Source organism: Anas platyrhynchos, chromosome 2 (assembly GCF_047663525.1).
Source record: "Anas platyrhynchos isolate ZD024472 breed Pekin duck chromosome 2, IASCAAS_PekinDuck_T2T, whole genome shotgun sequence".
Classification (NCBI taxonomy): Eukaryota; Metazoa; Chordata; class Aves; order Anseriformes; family Anatidae; genus Anas; species Anas platyrhynchos.
This window is the reverse complement of record NC_092588.1, coordinates 7,765,815-7,774,511: the sequence shown is the minus strand read 5'-3', so window position 1 is coordinate 7,774,511 and position 8,697 is coordinate 7,765,815. Positions and strand designations below refer to the sequence as shown.

The 8,697-nt window shown below is 40.3% G+C and overlaps 1 long non-coding RNA gene across 1 annotated transcript; it reads right to left on the bottom strand.

Annotated features, from left to right (window-relative positions):
* Positions 1-6,255, bottom strand: LOC119715823 (uncharacterized). Its single transcript, XR_005263243.2, has 2 exons — positions 1,277-6,255; positions 1-284 (listed from the first exon to the last, which is right to left on the bottom strand). It is a non-coding gene; the product is annotated as an uncharacterized lncRNA (long non-coding RNA).
* Between the last annotated feature and the right edge of the window lie 2,442 nt (positions 6,256-8,697).

The following is an 8,697-nucleotide window of genomic DNA, read 5'->3' as shown; positions in this document are numbered from 1 at the left end:
TGTTAGTCACAGCTTAATTTACTGGGGAATGACATTTATGTTCAATGGCAGAAATGCAGTATCGTAAGCTGCACAGAATAGAAAAGATTTTTTTTTTTTCTTGCCAGGTGTAAAGGTTGAAATAACATTGCACAATCCATTACATCTGGTGGGACAAGCTGAGCAGGGCTAAATGGTGTGGACAGGATTGCTCCAGGGAAGGCAGGTGAGCATTGTGCTGGGGTAGTAGTCCCATTAACCCACAGGGCTGGAAATCCACATCGAGCAGAGTATCTGAGATGTTACTGGAGAAAAAAAATAAAAATAAAAATCTAGCAATTGTAATGGTCTAGAAAAATTAAGTTTCCCCGATGTAGACTGGAAAATATTTAGGTTGCATTACTTCTGTGAGCAAAAGCTAGTAGAATTATTCACTAAAGCAGCAGTAAGTCATCCATAATGCTGCTTTAGATCTGATAGTAACGAATCAGCTATTATAGAAGAACTTGCCACCAAAGATGACTGGGGAGTAACTGATCATGACTTTTTTCTTCTTAAGTTGTGTGGCAAGATAAACATGATTAAGACCATAGCTACATTTCCCTGATTTCAGAAGTCCAAACTTGGGTAAACTAAGGAATTGCTTTAATGATTAGAGACGAGAACTGGACAAAAGACTCAAAGACTTGAAGATGGTCTTTCTGTAAACCAGATAGATGCTGTACTCAGATCATAATCTACATCTAAGAAGTTGAACAGACAGTTATTTAGAAAATGAGAGGGCAGTTAACCTAAGCTTAAACTAGCATGCTATAGAACAAATTCAGAAGGAATCAATTTAAGTTCTGGAGATAAATAGAAAGATGGGATTAAAAGCAACCTGTATTTACCAGAGGAAGATTAAACAAGAATAATTTGAAAGTGCATTTGAGACAGAAAGTGATTCTCAAGAGAAGATTCTTGTAGTAGATTGTATTTATCTTTGATGAAGCAGGTGGAGTGGTACTACTTGGACTTCAGGTAGTTCTGCTAGAAGCTAAGGGTGGAATGAGATTGATAAGCCAAAGTGCATGCACACTGAGCAGGAGCTATCAGAAGTTATAGACAGAGCCAAATCATTGGTGCTTTGTGTAAAAGTGGACTCAAAATAGCTTCTTGTGAAGATAAGGCAAGAAAGCCCATCCTGCATTCTAAAGAAACTTGTGGCTCAAAATAAGCTTCATCCAAGGGTATCATGCCTTCACACTGTCCCCAGCTGTCTCCCTCTCTCCTGTTTGGCCTCTTGCGAAGTGCTCACCTTCAGCTCCCAGCTGATCCAGGGCTTGCAGTCAGGGCTCAGAAAAATGGCTGCACAGCACATCTTCATGCAACTGGAGAGGGTCTTGTCATCCAAGGTAAGCTAAAGAAAAAGCCCACTGTTGAGAAAGAGGAGTTAGCCAGCCAATGCACGGCTCTTGGGCATGTAGGAAGGCTTATCTAGGTTGGGGGTTGCTTCATGGCTGGAAAGGAGCAAATCTGAGGAAGCTGACAATATGCCGTTTAGACCAAGTGAAGTGAAGTGAAACACGCCCTTAGGAATGAAGAAAAACATCTGCCTTGAGATAGAAGCTCTTTGTTTGCTTCCAATTAAGGAGGGGGAAGATTCTGGTATACAAGAGGACTCTAAGCCGCCAGCCGGATGAAGCCGTGAAATGGGCAAATGAGATTTGCTCAGCCTAGCAAAATGAAAGCTGAGGGAGAATCCGATTGCTGTCGATTAATTGGGAAGTAAATGTCAGGGAAGTGAGGAATGCATAGCAGCTAAAGGAGCAATGAGTATTAGCTGCAGGTGAATACATTCAGGCTGTAAATTAAAATAGTGTTATTAACCAGTATGTAAAAAGACAAATTGATGCAAAAGATAAAGCCTCTACTGGAGAAGGGAGAGCAAACTCGCTGATATTTACATATGGGGCTTGATGCATTCCCAGGGAAAATTTTATAATATGGTTTTCTGTATGAGTAAACAACTGATCTTAATGAATCAGACTTAAATCTCCTTATATAAGGAAATGTGTCTTGATGTTGCTTATGCTTAAGGATGTACATCACTAGCAGGTGGCATCCGTTTAATTGCTCTGAAAAGAGTAAGAAGACATTACACAGCCTGGAATGGATTCTGCTGGTCCCAGCAAAGGCCGCCTTCCAGGACCCTTCCCTAACCTCTGATGGTCTCTGATGGGATGTCTCATTTACTCCTACGAGAGCACTGAGGTTATGACCAGACTGAAGAAAGCTGCAAATAGGAAATTGCTCCTCATAGGAAGTGCTGTTGAGATCTGTTATTACTAATATGTTCACATAATCAAGCACATTCTATGCAACATTAAAGTTTCCCACAGATTTATTGTTCCAGAATGTAGTTTCTAAATACTTCATTTTTGGCAGAAGAGAGATTTTCATTTTAAAATAAATAAATAAGGCTGGCTTGTATGGCGCAGTAGTGTTTTTAAAGCAAAACATGAGCTACTGTTCAGTTTCCTTCGTTACTGCTAGTTTGTGTCACTGAATGTACTTTTTATCTTTCCTGTCTTTATCCTTCCTTCAATTGTACTTTGAGCAGTTTGAGAAGTCAAAAGAAGTTTTGATCAAGATATGAGGGGGAAAAAAAAACACCCTGCTGCAGTACTGGCTGACATTCCAGGTTCACCGCTGCTAATTAGAAAAGGATGTGCTTCAAAGTAAGCTTCACGAATTCATACAAGGCTGCAATGCCTTTGCAATTTCCCCACTCTTCCACCATTACTCCAGGAGGGCATTTTTCCCTGGTGGAGGCTGCTCCCACACCATGTGCCTGAGCATTGAGACCTGATCTGTCAATTACTTCAGACACTGGGGCTACATCCTCAGCATAAATCATCTTTTTAGCAACTTCCATAGGTCTATGATGACCTGTGTCAGGCAGGGATCTACCTTAATCTTTTCTTTTGTAGGACACTCATTTTGTCTTTCCTTTTTTCCACCATCCACATTATTAAAATTTCCATCCAAGTATCAGCCCCGTGTAAAGTACACATCATAAGAATGCAGATCGTAAGCAAGAAGCTGAAAATAAGCAATTGTCTAAGAAAAAAATGCTAGGCTGTTACAATCCCTTTTTTTTCCCATTGTATCTCCATAGATCTTCTCACTGACATATCCTTCCCCTCTTGACTTCAGAAATACACCCATCCTGTCGCATTTAAAATGCTGTTTTCTGTTCCCTTCTTTGTGCTGTATCAAAGCCTAGGTAATGCCATCACTGGGCAGTATCTGTATCTCTTATACTGAGATTGTTCCTAGCAGTACCCATCATGGATCAAGGACTTACCCAATATGAACACACTTTTGCTGCTGCAGCTGCCTTATACTCCAGCCACTCCTCCCTAAGGAGCAGTTGCATTAGGAGCTGAGATATTACCCTTATGGGATGCTCTCACGGCTCAGAGAAGAGAGATGCAGCTTCAGTCAAAATATTTTCTTGTTTTAGACCAAGAAAAATGAGCAAAGCAGGAACCGCCATGGATAAAGACACCAGGACTGAGTGAAGCTCATGCTCTGTCTCCCAGCTGCCTGCTGCAGTAATTCTGCTCTGTACAGGAGGCAGAGGAGCTGGCTGGCACCAGTCCACGTGAGGCAGTACGTATTATACTGAATCCTCTAAGATCAGAACTGAGCCTGAAGCACATAGCCCAGGGTAAATATCTCTCTTTATCTCAGAAACTAGATGGTTATGGACACTGATACCAGCTGAAGGGGGCTGAACATGCTCAGTCCCTCAAATCATCATTTGTCACTTAAAGGAGATGTGACTAAGTAGGCATAGTTTCCTGGGGTGGAACCTCAGAAGACTTGTCCCTTTCTGCTTGTGAAGTTGTTCCTAACTGTGCAGACCAAATCCTTGTCATCACTCCCACAGTAATGTATGGTATAGTTATGGTCAAAAAGGATCACATCTCTCTTTTTTTTTTTTTTTTTAGTAGACAAAAGAGCCTGCTACATTTTCATGTGTTCTTTTTGTTTGTTTGTTTGTTGGCTGGCTGGCTGGCTGGTTGTTTTTGTTTGTTTGTTTTGGATTTTTGTTGTTGTTGTTTTCTTTGTGTGTGTTTGTTTGCCAGCAGAGTGCAAGAGATTTTTTTCAGTATGCAACCTTTCAAATAAATTTAAGACAGGGATCAGCCAAAGGGTCTGGACGAGGCATCTGATCTGATTTCTGGAGCAGCACAGTCCACAGGAGTTTACCCAGTTAGCCCTTATTAAGTCAAGCTAAGAGTTTTGGTCTGAACAGGTGTTTAAAAAGACATCAAAGGCTCAAAGAGACAAAGAATTGCTCTCTTCTTCTGCTATTCTGTGACAACAGGCTTTCTCAATCACTGTACAAAAATAAAAAAATAAATAAATAAATAAAACACCACCTGGATGTATCTGGTGGTTTCAGCCTCCAGCTGTTAATTCTTATTTATCTCTGCTGGACAACAATGCCCACTGGAAACAAATGTCTTCATTTGAAGGTCCTCGGTACGATAATCAAGTTAAAACTGTGATCTTGTAATGAATTAAGAACACTGAGCTTTTTCAGGTGGGATATCTCTGGCCAGATGTGAACTTCTTCCCAACAGATGGCTACAGAGCGCTGCTCACCAATGCCTCCCTTTGCAGGCAGCACAGAGAAATGAGTTTTTCCAGAATGAAGTTCCTCTCATCCTAAAGTGGCTGTTCAAAACGGACTAGAGAAATGTCCCTCACAGCATTTCTATTTCTCTCAAGCAACAGCAAAAGAAGCCTGTGGTGACTACCTCCCGTGTCACTGCCTGTATTAAAGATCTTTGTATTTAGGCAAGATGGATCTGACTCTCCAGCTAAGTCACTTTTCCAGCTTTGAATTATTTCCTTGGCGTTTCCCTCTACACCTCACACAGATGAGACGTAGAAACATCTCAAGCAAATGCATGACTTTAATTCCTATATATTTTCCTATATATGCCTCGGTCTTAAGTCCTGGGACTATGCAGTGGTGTGGTTCGATGAAAATTTGGTTAGGGAAATGTAGCTGGATTTCAGTATGCAGGTTGTCCACAGCCTGCATTTTTCATTGATTGTACTTTCTTAATGACATACACGCGGCACTAATGAGAAAACACCTTAATATTTAGGGTCCTCCTGGAAAAATCAACTAGATTATGTAACTATTAATCTTGATATTTTTGTTCCATATCTGTTTTCCATTTTTTCTGATATTAACATCCCCTGCAGCATCACAGACTTCAGCTCCTTCCATCCAACTTGGTTTTCTAGCATCAGCTGTATCTAATCACACTGGGCTCAGCCATTAGTCCAGCCAAACAGCTGCCAGATGTTTTTTTTTTTTTTTTTTTAATAAATAGTAACATCTGTCAAATTGTGCAGCAGAGAGCAATGAATCCATCCTTGATTTTTTTTTTTCTCTTCCAGTTGAAGAAGACAACCAAAGAATTACACAATCTCTGCAACAAAAGACAAAGGATTCATGTAGCTGGGCTTGTTCCCTTTATTTTAAATCATGTGTATTTAAATGTCAGCGTGTTAACCATCACTCCGTAGTGTTTTATTAAGTCTGAAGAAAAGGAGTAATGCAAATCTTTTCTCTTGACCAACAACTTAACACTGCTTAACCTCTCGTGATAAATATTATCTCTTTTACATAATTACATGTTGCTTGCTCACCTGGGCAGCAGGCAAGGCTGAGTAGGAACTTGAACATGCAGCCAGTTTCAGAAAAATGAGTGGCACTTCTGAAGAAGTTTTTTTTTTCTTTTCTTTTTTACGTACATTTGCATCCCCACAGATGTCCAGGCTATGCTAGAGAACTGAGCTGCAGCCTAGACATACTGTGCTATTTCTCATCAACTTCATCTTTACCTGTAAACTGGTCCCATACATACCATGAAGACAGATTGTACTGTTTACAGTGTTGCATCCTCACATGCTCATACCATGTTTGTTTTGTTTTTTTTTTTTTTGGTTAGTTGGTTTTGTGTTTTGGGGCTGGGAAGGCAAGAATGGATCACAGCAGAGTGGACGTTCCTCACAAAGAATTGCATTTTCTTACCTTTTACTGCACAATATGATAGTCAGTGAGCTGAGACCACAAACAGACACATGGACACAGATCCCTCTGTGCTGTTGCGTGAGTGACTTATATCCATTTAGTTTTAGTCGATAGGGATCAACCTAAGTTAAATTGATATAACGTCGGCTTTGATCAATTTGAGAAGGTTCACACAACAGTTTGTGGTGGCTTAAGTAATCATTTTTAAGATTTTTGTTACCTTTAGTTAAAAATTGGAACATACGCCAGTTCTGGTGCTACAGATGAAACACGTTTAGGGGTGGTTCACTGCAAAGCCGCCAAGGACTAGGCAAAAGTGAAAATCTTGTGGGATAAATATGAAAGTGTTAGAGGCGTGAAATAATTCAGCAAGAATTCAAACCATGTCTGGTATTTTGAAACTAATCTTTACTTAGCTAATATAATCCTGCATTAAAAAAAAAAAAAAAAAAAAAAGTTGGGTGCTCACTTCTCCCTTTATTTTTCTGCTTTCTATTTATATCAAAAGACTATTATAATCATCTGTTCACAACATCACACAAACAATCCTATGACAATTGGAATAACGTTTCCTAGAGGATTAAGGAAATTTGTAGAAAGAACCATTGCTTCATGTGGGAACAATCAAATACTCATTGCAGGCATTTTTGTTCCTTAATCTTAATTTCTTTGTGCTGGTACCTTGATTTGTTTCTCAAATTTAACAGAGAAGGGTAAGAAGGCACTAAAAATCTAAAATTACAATGTAACCATATGGAAATATTAAGTTTAGGAAGTCTAAGCACTTAAACCAACTGTTCAGGGTATTTTCCCCTTAATGTGCTTACATAAATCACATTAGTTTTTATGAGAGTTATTTTTCAAATTTATAGACTTTTTCAGATGGATCTTCATCTCCCAAGGTAGCATCGCAGTCTACAACTTCCTCGTAAGGGGGTGTCGAGAGGCAGGAGACCTTTTCTCCATTAACACCAGCGACAGGACCCGCGGGAATGGAGTTAAGCTGAGGCAGGGGAAGTTTAGGCTGGACATCAGGAAAGGGTTCTTCACAGAGAGAGTGGTTGCACACTGGAACAGGCTCCCCAGGGAAGTGGTCACTGCACCGAGCCTGACTGAATTTAAGAAGAGATTGGTCTGTGCACTTAGTCACATGGTCTGAACTTGGGTAGACCTGTGCGGTGTCAAGAGTTGGACTTGATGATCCTTAAGGGTCCCTTCCAACTCAGGATATTCTATGATTCTATGATTCTATGATATGCAGAGCCTTAGTGTGTTTCTGCAAATTAAAGACTGCGGAGTTCAAATTTAAACTCTGACTCTGGATTTGTGGGTGTCATTGGCTACACCAATTATGACCGGACTTTTGGAAATAGCTTTTAGTTTTTAATGATCAGCTTTAGAAAGTTGAATTGCCATTTATGAATGCCAAGCATTCAAATTACTTATGTAACACGCAGTATTTGTGTGGTAGTTTTTGGAACTGGTATATGCTATGGTTTCATACATAGCAAAATAGAAGGAAAAAAAAAAATCTGCCATTACCTGAGCAAACACAGTGCATCAGAAGTGCTGTCTTGTTTTGGGCTTCTCATTAGTGCTTCACTGAAATCCCTCATTTCTGGAAATAGGTGATTTGGGGAAGATCTAGTAATTTGGGAGAAAAAGCATATTTCTAGCTTGATGAATGTACTGAATGTTCCCCAAAGGTTCAGAAAGCAGAAGGCATATAAAAACCTTCCAACGTTTATTATAGTATTGAATAAAGAAATATTTTAATATCAATTTGGGGATGGCGTAGTTCATGAGTTTTGAATTTGGTATTATTGTGAAAATCAATGATAATCTCTGAAGTGCATTCGGCTTGACTAAACCCAAGAGGAAAAAACAACACGTGGCAAAGCTTCCTCCCCATCTGACCCACAACAGCTGTCCCCAGTGGGGCTGATTCTCAGCCCTTGCTGCTATTTACTATCTGTTTGAGCCAACTGGTGCTGTAGGCATCTGGCCATTCCTGCAGATCACAGCATGTTGAGGTGCTAACGAGAGGCTTCAGCTGCCCAGCTTGCAGTCAAGAAGCAGAAGCCATGTCAGATGGCAATCAGGCTCCGTGCACCTCATGCATCCTGCCAGCCAAACCACATTTTGCCTCGGAGGTCTTTAATTCACATTAACACCTTTTTTTTTTTTTTTTTTTTTTTTTCACTGCTCTCAGTGCAGGTATGGGTATAGATTTTGGAGGCACGGCTTGTATTATACTACCTACGTGCAACCCCAAATTCACTAGTATCTGGAAGGTGAATCTGAACATATTTACACCATAAATAAGACAAAGGTTTTTCACAACAAGGCTAATTAGTAAGAAGGCCAAATCAGCGAGCTATGCTGCTAGCTAGACCTACCCTTGGGGCAGAGTATGCATGCATCCTGACTCATGCCTTGTTTGGTGATTAGGAGTCTTTGGACTTTGTTTACAACACTCCTTATTGCCCTGGTGAGGCCTGGATGTTTTTCAGAAAAAGGAGGAGAGCAAAGGTTTACCAAACAGTTGGCATACTTGCCAAGAAGCTCTTGTTCCACCCTCCATATGGACAGCGACTCACATAGCCATGGCA